At 37.1% G+C, this 18,133-nt stretch overlaps 1 long non-coding RNA gene across 1 annotated transcript; it reads right to left on the bottom strand.

Annotated features, from left to right (window-relative positions):
• Window positions 1-2,245: 2,245 nt before the first annotated feature.
• LOC121315241 lies at window positions 2,246-5,310 on the bottom strand. Its single transcript, XR_005950223.1, has 4 exons — window positions 3,613-5,310; window positions 3,125-3,259; window positions 2,779-2,855; window positions 2,246-2,637 (listed from the first exon to the last, which is right to left on the bottom strand). It is a non-coding gene; the product is annotated as an uncharacterized LOC121315241 (long non-coding RNA).
• Between the last annotated feature and the right edge of the window lie 12,823 nt (window positions 5,311-18,133).

Consider the following 18,133-nt stretch of genomic DNA (forward strand, 5'->3'; position numbering starts at 1 on the left):
CACCCCTCTGCTTTGCATGTCGATATCACTCTCCACTTCTGTGATGTTGATTTCTTTTGTGCACGTGATCCTGTTCGGATGTTGTTGCACGAACCTTCAAATTCCCAACTCTCAAGATAACCCTTCCTCTCACTAACTGCTTAAGAAAATGAGCTGATAAAAGCCACTTGTTTGTAACATGTTGCTACTCTTGTTTTAAAGTGTCCTTCTGTCTCCAGTGAGACGGTGCTCAACCTCCACATGAATTCAAAAGCAGTCACACAGCTTAATGGATTAATAAAACCACAGAAGTCTTTACTTAATAAAACAAACCAATAAAATAATAATACAAAAAAACATTCATGTTAACAGAAAAATAATCTAATTTTTCCCTTATGTAAAAAATAACCCTATGTAATATAATACTTTGTAAAATGTATAACGTCAGCTACACTTGTCAAGTGTCCTTTTTGTGATCTAAATGTTTCTGAATCTCCTTAAATAAAAGAACATATCTATTGGATAGATAGGTTGTCTTTGTAACATGAAAAGCATAACGTCTCAAGTCAGTTCTAACTGGATCAAATGCCACAAATTGCATGTCAGGAAGCACCAACACTTTGCGGGGTAAGGCGGAGCCTAACGAATCTCATGGCATAGCCTTATACTTTAACTTTATAAGAACACAAGGACTGTCTTTTCACTAGAATTTATTACCTCTCTGCATATCTCCAGCAGCAGGGGTGTTGTCGAGGCACCAGTATGTACAAGGATTCCATATCTGTATGTATACTTCGAGAACAGTTTACTTGAGAAAGAGTGACAAGAAAAATATTCATGCTGAAAGTATGCTATGACATTATTTTGGTACCTAACAAATAAAAAATTAAATATTTGACACCGTGGTTTACAGAACTTTTTTTTTTTTTCAATTTTATTTCCATAAAAATAAACCATGTATTAACCAAGGCTATATAGATATAGTGTAGAAAACTGTAAGGCCAAGTTTTAGCACTTATGCATTAATGAAGCATGCCTCACCCACCTCTAGCCCTTGCCTTGCAAAGTGGACCACTCTGCCGGCCTGAAAAGACATCTCTAGAGTCAATTTTATGTGGGCAACTCAATGCAAGATAATCTGACTAGATAAATTCACAAAGACCAACCTTGGGTGGAACTGAAGTAACCTACAGTTCACAAGCACTACAAATTCCAGTGAAAACCTGCATTACAAGTAGCATGTGTTTGGCAGAAAGAATGAAACACTTAATTCACTAATTGCCAGTAATACAGTACCCAGAGAGACAGTGTGCAGAGGATTTAAATTCCACAGAACTGAGCCATGAGCAAGTACAGTAAGAAACACAAGACAGCAACAAGTTTAGTACTGAATATATAGTACAGCTTCCTGGCACAAAAGCAAAGTTTACAGGAAGCTAATTATAAAGATTTCTGCAATACATGCATTGTGAAATGGGAATAGCTTTATACTGCTAAATCAGGTGTGCATAAAAAGATATAAGAAAATGTTTGTAAATTGTTTAAGCAGTGTTGTCTGCCACCTGTCCTACCAGAGGTAGTTCTGTTTAGTAAAATGAAACAAAAGACTCATTGTCTCCCATTTTGTAAATAAAAAATAAATACATACAAAATTAAACAAACAATAAAATAAATCCATAGAAACAGCATAAAGTGTGTTCCCTCTCCTAGTCATCCAGTTTGTTGCATTTTATTAAGTGGCTTAAAACATACAAAAGGCAGGCAACATTAAAATTAAAGTTAATGGTCCCTAGTAATTCCCAAAGGTATCAGGACAGACTAAAACCATGCCAGATTCTGCAGGTTAAACAATACGAGTTGAAGAGCAAGTTGAAGGACGTTCTACTCCACTTTCCCAGGCGCAGGAGATTGGCACAGGGCTAGAAGCAGTCTCCTCAACTTTAGCAATGCCCCCTTGCTCTTTGATTTGCTGCATCAGTTGCCTGAGGAAACGAGATTCTCCTGAGGAACGAGATTACACTGTTAGCACAGTGGAGACATTTTACATTAAGGTTTAAAAAAATTAAAAAAATATATATATATATATATATATATATATATATTATATATATATATATATATATATATATATATATATATATATATATATCACACATATATTAAGAATCTGACAGTAGAAACAGCAGACATGACAAGCAATTCTAAATCACAGTAATCAGGTTTTGTGATTATCATACAGGTACAATTTCTTAGTAGCAGTGCATTTCTCTGGAGTATATCGCCCTAATACAGAGTAAACGATCATGTAAACGCTTAGCTATTAGAAACTGGACAGTTGAACTGTGTAACAGTAAGGGTGTAACACCAGAAGCGACGGCAGTATTTCTCAAGAGCAGTGTTGACCACATCAGTAAACTAAAAATAAACACAAATGAGATCCTTCATATATTGACTGTTGATAAATGGAGACAGGAGGTGTTAATAACATGAATTGTTTCATAATACAGGGCAGATTTACAGTCACTTTAAAGTAAACCACTATGGCTTTACTAAGGAGTTGAGAATAAACATTTACCTCTGCAAACTTCATCTTAACATCTTCCGAGCCAGGGAATCCATCACCAATATCCACAAATCTATGTTGAACGCAAGTTCTGTCTAGAAGGAAAAAACTAGGAAGATGTTGCTAGACTTACATTACAAGTTAAACAAATCAAGATGTTATTGTACCACAATTTTTGCATTTTTTTTAAATATGTGTTTTTAATCTTGTACAGAGATACTATTGGCAATGCTTACTCCCAAAGACACAACGAGCATCTGAAATGGCCTGGGTGTATGTTTCAGGATCAGTACAGCCACTGCCAACATGGAAGCTGTAAAGAGAAACCCCCAAGTTAGTAGTTGCCTTATTTAAGCCATTTCATTAGTTAAACTTCAGTTCATGAAACAAGCACTAAAGCACAAACCCTACCACTAAATTAACTTCTTTAAAAAGGAAAGATGATTCATACTTTTGAAAACAATATTTAATTTCAAGTAAATATAATCACTTTTATTTAATGTATACATTATTCAATGTAAATTTTAGACCTAAGAATAACATTTGCAAACACAAACATTCAAGTTACAGAATGTTACCAACCTTACTCTAATAACATCAACACCCAGTTCCATGGCACGCTCAAGTAAGGATCTGGAGGATTTAAGTGTTGCACCAAATTTCACACTCAAACGGCACACTGCTTTAGAGTCATCTGTGGCAATACGAAGAACCAACCTAAAATTAAGGACATGAATTTAGTACAGAGAATAAAATGCAACGGTAAAAAAATTAAATAAAGCATGTCCTAATTATCTTCAATATTTATTTTACTTTAGAATAAACCTGCAGTAAATTGTAGCCATTAACACCTTAACATTAACAGCTAGTTAGAGAATTGATTTCTAGCATAGCAACTACTAACAATACAGCAATACGAATCCAAGTTCATACAAACATAAGAGTGCATCTATTAAACTAAACTTGCTCACACACCAATACTCTCTTTACACTGCCTAAATAGTATGTGTTCATCCAGTTTCAAACAACTGAGATTGTTATTTGCATTGGTATTTAAATAGTCCATGTACCTTGCTTGCACAATCAAATCCTGCACCCAGGGAAGCAAGGGTCATCACTACAGCTTTGCTGTCATTACATTTCACAGCATAATATGGAGTCACACGAGGAAGGGTGCGTGTCCATCGCATGTGCTTCTTAAGAACGTCACCAAGGTCCGCTACGTAAAAGGCAAAAAAAATAGTTCCTCATTGATCAAAATCGTACAGGAGATGTATCAAACATTAGGGGTGTTAACAGTTTTAATATTTAATATTGTCACTTCATTGAAGTGTTTCACAGTTTTAACTTGTAAAAGTTGAAATAACCCATTTGCTTAAGCATTTAAGACATCCCATATCATTACAACACATTCAAACTTACCAAAAGGAAGACCTAATTTAGTTTTTGTTCCACAATATCTCTGGCACAGAAGCCTTCATTATGGAAAGTGAGTCAAAACCGGCAGTGCTGAAGCTGTTCATGTTTATGTTCGTGACTATATATATAATAATACTACTACAATACGAACAAGGATGCAACAAGCCAGGATTACAAGAGGGTATATCTACAATGACATACTAGTAGTGTAATAGTGCATTAGCTGAGCATCCAGTAACATGTTCCTTAGATTAGGGAAGACCAGAGATTATTAGTAGGAGGGGTAGATCAAGAGATCTACAAGTGCAGTCTGAACAGAATTACCCCAATTTGGCTGTTAAAAGTATTTTCTCCACTAGCCCATATCATGCAACATTAATATAGCATGTCGATTTCAGGACCACGTCACTAACATACTCTCCATAAAATATTTTCGGAACAAAGTTGTTACAGCAGGAGAAAGGCAGACACAAACAAAGCACATCCAATATAGACCCAATTTGCTAAACTTAAATGACAAATTGCTACTCCAATTAAAACCAGGGCTCAGACTACGTCACCTGTCATTGCTAGTGCTGTGGCTACAGAGATAGGAGTTTATAACGGAGGCTTGTCTGATGAAAAAGAAATATCTGGGCTCCTCCAATTAAAACCAGGGTTCGGATCACGTGGCCTGCTACTGCTAGTACGGTTGGTTATTATTATTATTATTATTATTATTGCTTCATTTGATTTTCTCTTATTTTGTAATTTCTTTTTTAGTTTGCAATACTGTCATTTGGGTAGATTAATGGTAATTTTACTATGTATTTGCATCCACTTTTAACTAAGAACAAAAACCCGATCGCGCTCGATCAACAACGTGGCGGCAGTCGGTCCCATAACTCACAAATCACTAAGACGCATTCATGACTCAATTTACTTCTTATCATGAAACCTTTCATTGTGGTGAAATAGCTTTCACTTGCAGTTTTTCATGTGCCATGCGGAAAATCTGGTGATTGTCTCCTAACCTATCCACCGAGAAGTGTCTGCGCAGGCAACAAGATACTAACTCCTGCTCACCAGTAAGTCTTGCGCAAGGCCCGAGATACTAACCCTTTTTTAAATCCACTTACAAAAGTAAGCTTTTTGTGCCAAATGTAATCCAGGTGAATTGTACAATCCAATGAATGCTGTTTTGTGAGATTTATATATTAACAGCTGCATTCACGATCCGCACACTGTCCTTTTCATAGGGGCAGAATCCGACCACACTCTGTTTGCCCACCCTACTGTTTTTAATTTCCACCAATGTCCCTTTAGGGCAGTGGTGCACAACTCAGGTCACGGAGGGCTGGTGTCCCTCCTGGTTTTTGTTCTAACCATACCCAAAATTAGCTAATTGGACCAATTAAGCTTCTAAAAAGGTCCAATAAAGTACTTCAGGGTGCAGCTGGTATAAAAACCTGCAGGGACACTGGCCCTCCAGGACTGAGTTGTGCACCAGTGCTTTAGGGGTTCCATACAAAACCCAGTTAAGCCTTTTTAAGCAAGCTGAAAGAAAAAAAAACAAAACATTTACCTTAAATGCTTCAACTGGTTCGACCCTAATGAACCAAATTAATCAAACTATCACGCAAGAAGCAGTGCTGTCAGGTCATCTACTGAAGTTCCATCCAAGACGGTCCACAAATTCAGCCAAATTACACAATTTCCCTACAAATGTAAACTAAATAAAAAAAAAAAAAAGATGACATACCCCAGGGCCCCCCGTGTGGTTAGTTAGCCGTTTGGCAAGTTGAAACATGTTAGCTCATAGCGTGCCCCACGTCACGTCTGGCACGTGCTCCTCACACACACAGAGCTTCCAGGTATGTTTTTGCAATGCTTTGCCACATTTCGGAAGTAACCAGGCACAATGTAACCACGTTTATTTTTTAAACCAGCCCAAAAAAAAGCAAATGTTTCTGAACCTTCCTGAATAAAAGAACATATCTTTTGGCTAGGTAATAATGTTTCAGACCGGATCTAGAAGTACTTCAGTATCAGTACTCAAGTATCACAAGTAAAAAGTAGCCAGTTAAATACCAGTACAAATATATGCACTCAGTCTGTGGTTGGGCATCATCATACTAGAATGGTCATCGCCAAAGCAAGCAGACACTGCGCATGCGGCTCTGCTTTACCAAATCAGAATCCTGGCCAGAGCAAGAGTCTGTGTGCTGAAAGAACGAGTAACGAGATGTTCTGGGAAATGTAGTGGAGTAAAAAGTACATTATTTTCTAAACAAACATACTTGAGTAAGAGTACAAGCATCACAAAAATAAAGTACTTCAGTACAGATCCCAAAAACAAATACTTTAGTAGTGTAAAAAAGTATTTCTGCTTTGTTACTTTCCACCCTGATCAAATGCCACAAACTCCATTGCTGTGTCATTAAGCATCAACACCTTGCGGGGGAAGGCAGAGCCTAATGAATCCCATGGCATAGACTTATACTGTAACTTTATAAAGTACGCAAGACTCTCTTTTCAGTAGTATTTATTACCTCTGCATACCTCCAGCAGCAGGGGTGTTGTTGAGGCACCTATATGTACATGGATTCCATGTTTGTATGCATACTTAGGAATATATAGGAATCCGTGGCTATATGGAGGCCCTGTGTATGTACTGTAGGTTTCCGTTTTTGCATGTCCATGCTGTGAATGCAGGTCACCTTTATTTAGATATCTTCTATTCTCTGGTTCCTGAGCATTAGGTATTGCAGGAGAGAACACTGATGTGGATCTAGAGCTGTTTACACAATCCAAAACTCTCTGAAAGAGCCAATGTATCAGGGCAAATTAAACCAGATATAGGCCATAGCCTACAGTATACCCTTTATTACAAGGCACCAGACAGATGATACAACATAATAAAGTTAGAAGTCCAGCTATTTCACAATGGCCAATTCATAAAACTTTCAATTTAGCGTGCTGCTAAATCAACTGGAACCCAGAACAGCACGATATTGCGTCACTGCTTCATGAATATGTCCCAATATGGATTTACCATACTCAAAAGGCCAGGTGTGGTCCTTTTCTTTTTTCATTTGTGAATTGCATATAACAACTTTTGCCATATATATATATATATATATATATATATATATATATATATATATATATATATATATATATATATATATATATAAAATCAAATCTGTAGTCAATACCACACATACCTTCACGTTATATTGCACCAGGATAATCCACTAAAAAAAACATCCTAGGGCAATTCCTACTGTTCTTATTTACCTTCCTGCATTGCTCTTTTCTAAAGAAACACATTGACCGCAGATAATGCTTTCAAGGACACCTCACAGAGACATGTGCCAGTGTTTCAAGAGAAAGTCCGTGCTTAAACAACGGCTGCATTGGCATGTTTTCTTCCAGTTTTTTGGCAATAACATAGAGTGGATCCTGCAGTTATATCTGGAGAGAGGTAGTTTAAGGTTGAGAGTTATTACTTAATTGTTTCCCCAGTACTCTTCCCTCTGTAACATGACTCATTTCAATACAAAACCATATTTTGTTGAAAGCAGCACTTACACGCAAACTGAGTCATTTACATTCCACGAGCATACTGGAAAAAACAAGAACCCTCCCCCTTCTCAAAAACCCTCTCCACCAAGTTCAGCTGCACCGTTTATAGTTACACAACAGCCATTAAAACTATCGAATCATGTTGGTAAACTTCAGTGCTGATGTCAAGAGGAAGCATGTCTCATTTGTTTTAGTAATCCTTGTTATTATGACGTAAGTGAAGTTTATTTGTGGAATTTACTTATTGTTTGTAAATAAAGCACATTTTTTAATTCCTTTTTTTTTTTTTAACTCAAAGAAAATCCAGCTCTACAACAGTCCCACAATGAACAATTTCCAGACTACTTCAAATCAGGCAATGCCATGTTCTACCACCACCATCACCCCCTCCCTCCCATAACACAAGCGCAGTGGAGGATATAAAAGTGAACTAATAGTTAGTGGCTCTGTGCGCTGCTGGAAATGCCTTGAAGATTTGAACAACAGGAGATTCAGCCTCAGAGAGAGTGAGAGAAAGAGGAACCCTTTATATTGTTTGTTACACAATCCTGTAACTTCTATAGCTGGTTTTATGTGCTTTCTGGTTTTTGTTTTTGTATTATTCTAAACAATTATTGCTTCCCAGTGGAAAATCTCGATTTAAGGGCAGAGTAAATCCACTTGTATTACAATTTTAAAAATTTTGACATGAAAGTGCCCGTCATTATTATGTATTATTTGAGACCGGCGAAAAGCCGTTCTTAAAAAGTGTAGCTGGCGGGGATGGAGTTAAAGCTTGTGCGAATGTGGCTGGAGCCTTAATAAGGTCATTGTTTATATGGGTAAATAAGGCTCCAGCCACAAAATATAAAACACCCACTCCGGACTCATTGTAAAGGAGTTTAGGCAAAAGAGCTATAGAGAAAGAGAGCTATAGAAAACGAGAGAGCGAGGGCTACCGGATTACAAGATCGAAAGGCAGTCGTTTAGGAACTTTATTATTATTTGTTTATTTTGCTTTGATGTGCCCTTTTTGTTGTGTTATATAAACATGTTTTTGTTAAATCCTTTATTTTGTTTGTTAATAAACGCAGTGTGCCCATCGCCTCAGTTTGCCCAGTAGTAGCTGTGTTTTGCTTCATTTTCCTGGTCTGACATCACCACTGAAGCCATCTCTGCCACACACAGTCTTTAATTAACTCAAAAACAAATCACATTTTACTTAAAGATTGCACGTCAAAACAGTGCTTTAATTGTTAACTAGTATACTACAATGAAAATGCTTGCAACTACTGGATGAAGTCAGACAATTTAAGATAGCTGATTTAAATGAACAATATATGTCAAGCAGTTCATCTTCATTATTAACTGAGAGCAGAGCATTTGTCACAGGGATCTGGACTCGTAGGCTACAATCAAACATTTGGAACAAGGATACCTAATGTCTGCATTAATAGGTTACGTCAATTGTATGGACTTAAATTTGGTTGCCAGGTTAAACAGGATCAGACTGGCAAGGAGCTAACACACCTAGCAATAGAAACCCTACTTTCAGCATGAATAATACAAGTCTATTAGCTTGCTCATGGTTTATTAGAACACAAAGCGCTAGATCTGGGTAGATCAGTACATCTGTTGTGTATGCAAAGCAAACACCCAACAGTGTGAGTTGATTCAGTTTAAATATATGTCTACGGACAGTAATATTTTAGTGATGTAAACAATGGCAGTATTTAGATCTTTCTCTATTTAGATTAATCAAATAGACCTAAGTGAATACTTTAAATAAGGAAGAAACCAGAAACGGGTTGGACTCCAGCCACATTTTTTTTATCCAAGTGTCTTTTTAAATTTTTTATCCAAGTTTAAATTAGTATTTTGTTAATCAGCATTGCTTTCTGGTGCAAATGGAATGATCATTGACATTTTAAGTATCAGTATTTATCCGCTGCCTGCTTGTCTACAAACAACAATTAAAAAAAAGTACTTTACCAAAAGCAATTTTCCTTTTAAATAAAATGTGTTCTGTTTTGCTCAGTTAAAGTTGCTGTCTTAAAAAACAATTTATCATTTCTTCCACAGTTTGTCCTTCGTTAGAAAGTAGGCAGTGTGCTTATGACACACTTGTCTGACTGGTAGAACAGGGGATTCCAAGATCAACTGAAATCATCTTGACACTTTGTCATTCTAAATATAAAGCTGGAAGCAAAATCCATTGTAAAACATGAAATACCCAAAGATCTCTTCTTTTCACCTAGGTTTATAAGGTGTCATACCAACCGTACACTTTTATAAACTCTTTTTAAATCATTATACTGTATGTAGAATTAATGTGTATGTGCTGTACAGTGTCTGTAGCACTCGAATCATTTCAATTGATAGATTTCAGAAAGAAAGACCTTGCTTTGTTAAAGTGCATGGAATGTACTCCGAGTACGTGAGAGCAGAGTTCTCTCATCACTGCTTACAGTGACAGCAGCACTGTGTCTCTTTCTTTGTACTTTTGCCTGTGCTCAACTCAACAGACACTCTGTGCGGCACCAGCTTTTTCATTGACATACTAATTGTACTCTCATCTTTGGCCTATCTTAGCTCAGACTGAAGAGTTTGGAGCAATTAAATACTTATTGTTGATGGTCACATGGGCACTTGTTCCCTGGAAATTGGATTTCAGTTCACTCCCAATGACAATTGAAATGGAAATGGTGTGTTAATCAAGCACATAATAAAGCAAGATATACAAAAAACATTTTGAATTTTGTTAAGGAAGCTGCCCTTCATCTATAATAGCTACTCAAAATAATGAAGGAATCTGTTTGGTTAGTACTATTAATGTATCATACTACTGCATTAGATAAAAGGGGTTTTAGGGTAAGCCATGGAACTGAAGGGAGTCTAACTTGACTACAGTCATTCCATGCCTCTGGTCATAAAGGTACAGAGGACCTTCAAGCAGATCAGTTGGCCCTTCATCCTTTAATTCCACTCACCAGATTACTTGAGGTGTAACTTGTGAACGCATAGCCCATTGAAACCCAAGAGAGTAACCCAAGTCAAAATGATTGCCAAAACTAATTCGGCTAGGAAGCAGGAAGCTAGGAAGGGATTAATAATGTGCATCAGCATGTATTTTACTAAATTAATGCCTCTCACAAAATAATCCACTTGGTTCTAAAATAAATCCAGAAATGACAGATAACAAAGACTGCAAAAAGAATGCATAATAAATACAAAAGCATTTTCTTGATATCATTGGGAGGTCAAGGAGAAATGCCATTGAATTGGCAGTTCACTGAATGAGCAACAAATCAAATCAAATCAAACTTTATTTATATAGCGCTTTTCATAGCAGAGCCATCTCAAGGTGCTTAAGAGAAACATCAACAATAAAACTGCAAAAGCCAGAGAAACAGTAATAAATCTGTAGTGCATAAAAAATATATAACAATAAAAACAGCAAAACAGTAAAAAAAAAAAAATTAAATAAAAATGACAGTCAGATTAAAATGGAAACGATAGATCGTAAAAATAGGTTTTCGATCTTGACTTAAAAATTGCAACTGAAATTGTTTTACCTTCTCAACTACACAGCAAAGGGGTATACAGACACAAATCTATTACTTTTCAGTGTACAGTTAGAACACAGAAGCTTTCCAATCCAATACCCGAAGGAAGCTCAGGAATTTTGTTGGGAATGAGTAATGTGTCATTGAGCAATTTCCTATAATGAACACAGGTGACAGCTGGCTCTGTCAGGAGACTGTGGAGAAACCAGCTGCAGCATCAAAGCCTTCTCTTGTTGTACAACTAATCTTATGTAGCTCCTTAACTTTTCATTTTAAGTACACAGAGTTTTTGTCATTTTAGCCTTGGTGCCGGTATGGGATAAAAAAAAAAAATACCATAGGAAAAAACAAAAAAACAAAAACACATGTATCCTGGCAGTTCTGCAAACAGAAACTCCAGAGGGAGAGTGGAACCTGAAAACCCTGTATCTGTGTAAAAATCCTATCATGAACGTGGTTAACTTGGACGAGCAGCTACAACCTACTCATTTCTGGGACTAATGCTCATGTCAAAGCACACACTGTTCATACCAGCCTGGTGAATGGTACAAACTATGTTCACTAGTTTTCATTAATATAATGCCAATCTGTTGTAATGGCCAGCATCTGAACCACGCTGTCAGTAACAAGTGCAATGAGCTAGAATACAGTATCCAGTTCTTTACATCAGCAACAGAACGCAATATCACATGCAATTTACTAAACGTACCAAAGATGGCACTTCAAGTAAAAGATAGACCCATCCTGTGGTGATAAAACATTTCTGACCTCTGAGCTGACTGGTGTCCCAATAATGTCTGGTAGTGCACATTTTAAAAGTCTTTAATCTGATCGTTGGAACACATCACAGAATCAATGATGGATCGACCACGTCCTGTAGACACCCAGGAAAGATATGTGAAGAAGCTATTGAGCTCTTCAGGTCAATTCTAAATGGTGCATTGCTGACAGTCCTTTGACTTCAATCTAATGAGGTCCTCTTGAGTGAGCTGAACTGTTTTTTTCCCAGTTAAAGTAACTCTGTACTTACAACATACATGCCATCCTCTGACGTCCTGGCCTCTAAAGACCTTTTAATATCTTGAAGATATTGACTGATCTTACAGTTATGTCCAACAATTTTGCATCACCTAGAATTTTAGTATTGAGAAAATTTAAAGACAAAAACTATATGAACATTGTTTAGATATTTTATTTAACATCATGTAAGCAAAGAAACTACAAAATTATATCACAAAAGTCTACCGGAAGCCATAATAGATGTATAGTAAGAACATAAGAAAGTTTACAAAAGAGAGGAGGCCATTCAGAACATCTTGCTCATTTGGTTGTTAGTAGCTTATTGATCCCAGAATCTCATCAAGCAGCTTCTTGAAGAATCCCAGGGTGTCAGCTTCAACAACATTACCGGGGAGTTGGTTCCAGACCCTAACCCGAACATCATCTTGGCCTTTTTTATAGTTTTCCCACATTATCTAGATGAAGATATTTCTGAGTCAACAAAAACTCCTAGGTCTTTTTCATAGATTCCTTTTTTTAATTTAGTATTTCCCATATGATATTTATAATGCACATTTTTATTGACTGTGTGCAGTACCTTACACTTTTCTTTATTAAATGTCATTTGCCATGTGTCTGCCCAGTTCTGATTCTTGTCTAGATCATTTTGAATGGCCTTTGCTGCTGCAACAGTGTTTGCCACTCCTTCTATTTTTGTGTCATCAGCAAATTTAACAAGTTTGCTTAATGGTCCAGAATCTAAGCCATTGATGTAGATTAGGAAGAGCAGAGGACCTAATACTGATCCATGTGGTACTCCACTGGTTACCTCACTCCATTCTGAGGTTTCTCCTCTAATCAGTATGTTCTGTTTTCCACAAGTTAACCACTCCCTAATCCATGTCCATGCATTTCCTTGAATCCCTTCTGCGTTCAGTTTGATAATTAATCTTTTATGTGGGACTTTGTCAAAAACTTTCTGCAAAAGTATTTCATGTTAGATTTTAAAATGTCAGACGTTAAAATTGTGTCATTTTGGCTAGGAAGTGCATGTCTGGAGAAACTCAGAACAAAGCGAGCAAAACATTAGAAACATATGAAATCATTTAACTTCCTTGAAGGTCTGCATTGAATTTAAAGGCTAATGCTGAAATATATTCTCCCTTGTAAAAACTGTTGCAGTTCCTTTCATAAGCTTTTTAATCATGGCTGCCCCCCTCCCCGCCCATTTTCTCAGAAAGTATTTGCCTAGATACATATTCTTGTTTAGTTTTTTCTTTATGAGGTCTAATCAGGCCCTGGTTTCCATGGCTCAGAGAGACAACAGTTTAGCTCTTGCAACAGATTTTCTTTCAGGGACAAGATTGAAAAGAGTAGGGGAAAAGGAACTGTGCTTGATTAATACATAGGCTTTTTCTTTAGACCGACCAGTCTTAACCAGTTTTTATCTGCTGTTGTTTTAGAAAAGAGAACCCTCTCACTGGGTACAATACAAACACTGTTACCCAAGAATCACTACGAGGCAGATGGCATCTATATCCCTTTTCCAAAAGGCCACTGTTGCAGGACTGGAGAAGAAGAAAAAAGTGCCTCTGGCCTTTGCAGACATTCTGTTGTTTTAGCACCAGAGAAATCATACAAGGGCTGCTTCGATATCTGTTCCAAAGCATAACAGCTTTCATTAAAGACAACACCCATCTGAGCAGGTCTGCGTCTAACAGGGGCTTCCAAAAGACGGGACAGAAGGTAGACAAGCTACTGCTTTGTGGGCTGTGCACACATGTCAGCAAATCACGTAGCACAGAGTAGGAAGTAATGGCAAACCTTTAGAGTCCCCTGCCGTACCGATGTATTGATGCTGTGCCACCTACAATTACAATACTGCCATTTTCCAAGTAATTAGCTGCATGTGTCAGGTTATCCGAATGTGTTAACTTTTATTACCGTCACCACCAGTTTTTCGCGGTTTGGTCAAAATGGTGAAATCGACAGCTTACATTGATAGTTCAGTCGTCAATTGTAAGGCTCTGCTTCAACCCTGCTGAAGATCAACTAAATAATTAAGAATTTGTTAGAACTTTCTTGCAATAGAATGGACTGGATGGGCCATGGTTACCTGCACCTGTTTTTTAATGTATATTTTAGAGCACTGAATTTAGGATACTGGAAACTGATCTCCCCACTCACCCCATTTAAGAACAGGGCAGAAGCACATGTGACCTGATTGCTGTAGGAGGGCTGTCAGGCATGATATTGACTTAAGAATGTCAACATAACCTTTAACACCAATGTCCCTGGCACTGAAGAGCGGTTACATTGACAGATCACTGTACCCTTAAACTTCAAAAGATCCTTTTAGCATTTTGAAAGGGAAAGTAATACTGCATACATACCGGGGGTATAGGAATGAAAATTGCAACCAAAAATATGCCAACTGCAATATTATGCACCACACGTATGTAAATGGCCAGGCCCTCACATGATCAGACCATCAATTTCAATTCATTCCAGAACTTCATCTTATTGGTTCTTAAAAGATCCCAGTGATTAAACCCACTTAATTCTCTTACCAAATGCAATTCAACACATTCTGTAGGTTTTATAATGTGGAAAGACTGTTTCAGTTACTATACACAAGACATGAGAGCATTTCCCTTTTTGAATATCAAGTCTGTCGATATTGTATTAAATGTCAGATTTTTGCTGTCTGAAGGTAAGTTTGCATTTTCTTAAGGACTATACATCTTGGTGTGCAACACAAGTTATTTTGTTCAGTTCTGCCGCAGTGAAATATTTTGCTATTTAAGTTCTTTCATGTAGATCTGCTATTTGCTAAAAGTAGGGAACATATAACACTGCAAGGAAGCCTCCCTATTATTACTAGAACTTGTTATGCAATAAACAAACAAAAAAGAGGTTCTCTCAGGCCACAAGATGGGGTCATGCATATGGACCAGTGCTAGGCCTTTTGAACCTTGAATTTTAATTTTAGATTGGAAACACATTTTTAACAACCTATTCTTCCTATTTCCATCTCCTGTCTGGAAAAAAATCAACTATGGACACCCAACGAGAGACAAACCTGGTGACATTTTCCATCACCTTGTGCCTCACCAGCAGGAAGAGGGATGATTGCTGGGATGTACGCCTTTCCAGGGAGGAGATTGGCATTCCAGCATGGCTGTTTCTAATGCACAAGGAAACCACAGCTGTGCTTCAGGAAAGGGAAAGATCTGTCTTAGCCAGGATTTTTTTTTTTTTATTTTTTTTTATCCCAATAGGTACTAATACAGCTTCCATGCACAAATCAACTACAACAGATGTGGCTTGCATTCAATAGCACAACCCCTACACAAAAAAAAAAAAAAAAATATATATATATATAATATATATATTATATATATATATAAATAAAAGTAAACTGTATTGAAAGTTCTTCTTTCATGGGCCAGGTTTCAATAGTGGTGCAAAGTCGTCTAAAAGGATTAAATATTCACATGAATGCCAATAGAATTTCAGACAAGTAACCTACAAAAACTGGGGCATATCTCAAATTCTTAACCGAAGAAAACTGCTGTTAATTTCACAAAAATTATAAATACTGTAAAGGTCTGTTTCTCAGGTTTTGTGTTACACCCTAGCATTGCTACTAGCAATTCTAAAGGAAGTCAAGTTAATTTGTAGCCTTCAGAAGTGTAACCAACTCTTACATGTTCTAAAATTGGCATCCTTCAATGGCAATGTAAAAGAAAACTGTGGTTCAGTCCTCAAGGCTACCACTGCATTGTATTTGAGTGGGGCTAGGGCATGAGGTCTTATGACTTGTCCAAGATCTCAGAGCACTCTGTCCTGTTTTAAATTGAGTATGTGAATAATTCTATACTGATAAAGGTATATACAATGCAAAGCCATGTGTGTCATATACTGCTGCCTGTTCTACTTATGCAGGGGCTTATTGGCTGTGCATATTACTCTATTCAGCTTTTGCTGTACCTCCAAGGAGGTAACTAAATCCATGCGACGCCCTTATTGTCAATTATGCCACATGTATCCGAAGAGGAAAAGACTGCAGAAAGATGAATCTATGGGCCATTTTAGTAAGACTTTACTGCAGATTTCCACCCCCTAATTCCCTGAAGTGGTGGTCCTGGCAGACTTGTCAAACATCCCTCCAGAAATATGACCATTTCAGAACCCTGTAGACTCATAATGCTGATGTACATTATGCCAGGTTTCCTGAACTGTATATAAACTAGGACACCTATATGTTGTTGTACAAAAACAAAAGGTATAATCTTAAAATAAACAAACAAAAAAAAAAACTGGAGCTAATTATCTTCAGTGGGCCTGCATATAGCAAACTGCAATGTTTCTGTACCTCAACAACAAATACAGCTAAACATTTTTAATGTTTTAATGTTATAACCTGCAGCATGCATTCACAGTACGCAAAGTGCTCTCCTTTTTGCAACTGCAGTGGTCATAGCAAAACATTTTAAAAAACACTATGCTGCGTGAGATGAGTCATTCAAAGAACAATACTGTATTAAACCACCACTCCTGCCTTACAAAGGAATGTTCACTACTCCAGAAATAACCTACATAACAACAGGTAATGAGAAGCAATAATGACAAAGCCAGACAGATAAAAAGATCTTGTTTCCCTGGTTCTGCTTTTATTCTTCTTCATTTTAACCTGTTGCCACCCACTGTTTCCAAATGGAAACAATATATTGGACATTTCTCTCAGACATATTAAGTTTTAGTTATATTTAATACAATTCCCTCAATACTATATCATAGACTCGGTTTACATGTACGTGAAAATCGACTCTACAGCGTTTGACGTTGTCACGCGAATACATCGTGAAACAGCAAAAGGACATCCTTTTGGCTACGCGACTTTAAGTGCAGGGCCAATCGCTTTCTCAGGAAAAAAATAGCTGTAAAAATCCAAGTAAACCTTAGCAGGAATCGTGCTTATGGCTCACGAGTCAAGATCCTGGTCTTCTGACTTAATCTCCAGCAGAAACACACACTCACACAAAATGTACATTTATGGACTACTTTAACACTAGAACCGCCGCAGTTATACTCAAACCTACAACCACTGACGGCAATCATTATCATGGTACACTTTAAACATCATCAATATTAAAATGAAACACAAAATATCGGATACAACTCAAACGTTGTATTCAAGCACATCATATCAAACATCTGCACAGCCAAAACGTCATATTTAAATGAACAATTAAACATAAAAGGGTTTATTTTCTAACTTACCACATATACTGCACTACTTCAAAAAATGAAAAACTATAATAAAATAAATATTTCAAAAGAAACTAGTGTGTAAACAGGTTTATGTACATACACAACTGTAAAAACAAAAGTAGTTTTAAATCTAAAACAAAAGTAACATGATTTCTCGTGTGTTTGTGTGTCACTTGCAACGCAGAATCCAGGTTGAGCTGCAGTTTTCTGATCGAAATGTTTCTGCTGAAGCACTGTGGCTTTTAGATGAAATCTCTCCTACTGATATTGTCCCCAGTGCATTTCTTGTACAAAATTAAGGAATTGATGGCTGCTAGGTCCAGTAGAGATAACAACAGGCTAGTGTGTGTGTGTGTATATATAGTAACAGGATGTAACAGGACAGGGGGCCTGCAAACTGAGAAATGGTTTGTTTATGGCAGGGACAGAGTTAAAGCCTCCCTGCCAAGGTAATTGTTTTGTTTAATTATCACCTGCACCTGGCACTTATTAAAAATTAGAGCCAGGTGCAGGATATAAAAGGAAAGCAGTCAGTCTGCTTAAGGCTGCTGCTGTGTGGAAGGCCCGGTTGATGGTGTTTTCAACTGTTATGTAAATGTACTGTGAAAGTCTTTTTGGTGTTTAATCTGATGTTTTTGTGTCAGCTGGTAAACAGCTTAGCTGTCCGGTTTGATTAGAGCAGGTTCCTGGTGAATGTTTAGTTAGCAATCCAAAAAGGTGCTTGGTGTTTGTTTTTGTTTATTTCATTTTATTAAAAGTGCGTGTGAGCGCTGTTCCCTTCAAT

This window comes from Polyodon spathula, chromosome 5, assembly GCF_017654505.1.
Source record: "Polyodon spathula isolate WHYD16114869_AA chromosome 5, ASM1765450v1, whole genome shotgun sequence".
NCBI lineage: Eukaryota > Metazoa > Chordata > Actinopteri > Acipenseriformes > Polyodontidae > Polyodon > Polyodon spathula.